This window comes from Neophocaena asiaeorientalis, unplaced genomic scaffold (genome assembly GCF_003031525.2).
Source record: "Neophocaena asiaeorientalis asiaeorientalis breed wild unplaced genomic scaffold, Neophocaena_asiaeorientalis_V1.1 scaffold87, whole genome shotgun sequence".
Taxonomy (NCBI): Eukaryota; Metazoa; Chordata; class Mammalia; order Artiodactyla; family Phocoenidae; genus Neophocaena; species Neophocaena asiaeorientalis.
In genome coordinates this window covers 161117-161847 of record NW_020175432.1, presented here as the reverse complement: position 1 = coordinate 161847, position 731 = coordinate 161117, and the positions used below count along the sequence as shown (strand labels likewise).

General features: G+C 45.8%; 1 protein-coding gene across 6 annotated transcripts in view; it reads left to right on the top strand.

Annotated features, from left to right (window-relative positions):
- TRIM41 (tripartite motif containing 41) overlaps window positions 1-731 on the top strand; it is an 11214-nt gene that overhangs the window by 2413 nt on the left and 8070 nt on the right. The window lies entirely within an intron of this gene.

Genomic DNA, 731 nt, shown 5'->3' with positions numbered 1-731 from the left:
GGGGATGGGTTAGAGTGAGAAGGATCCCGGACACAGACAAAGTAGACACAGTGAAGAAGACCAGGGAAGACTGGCTTCCTCAAAGGAGATCTGGCAAAATTGGTGATGCCATATCTCTGGGCTTTGTCTTCTGGGCGTTGTCTTCTGTCTTCTTTTACACTTCCACTGTCCCTAAGTAATAGGAATGCAAGTGACAAGCCCCTAGGGCTTTACTACCAGTCTCATTTAACTCTGGGTGACTCTTAAATGTGTCTTGGACTGAAACCCCTAGCAATGGAAAGAACTTGGGGCTCAAATAAGAAGGGGCTCTGAGGGGCAGGAATGTAGTATTGACTACTCGTATCAGACCCATACGCTCCTCACTTGCTTTCTAAGGCGTTCCCCACCCACTCCAAGATACGGCTTGGTTCTCTCCGTGGATCTGCATCATTCTGGTGTCGTGGCTAGGGCTTCTTACCTTTCCTGGGAATTCAGAAAAAAGGGAGAAGTTTTTACGTCAGAAGACCTGGCTTTTAGTCTCTGAATGTCTTTGAACTTTAATTTCTTAGTGTGTACCCCAGCACTGCACTAAGCACTTTTCATGGACTGTCTCATTTAAAACTGAGAAAATCCTGTGAGTTTGATATGGTTTGTACTCCTGTTTTACAGATTGGGAAACAGAGAGATTTAAGTAATATACACAGGGCCACACAGCTACTAGTAACTGGTGGACTTGGTTATGACCCCCCCCC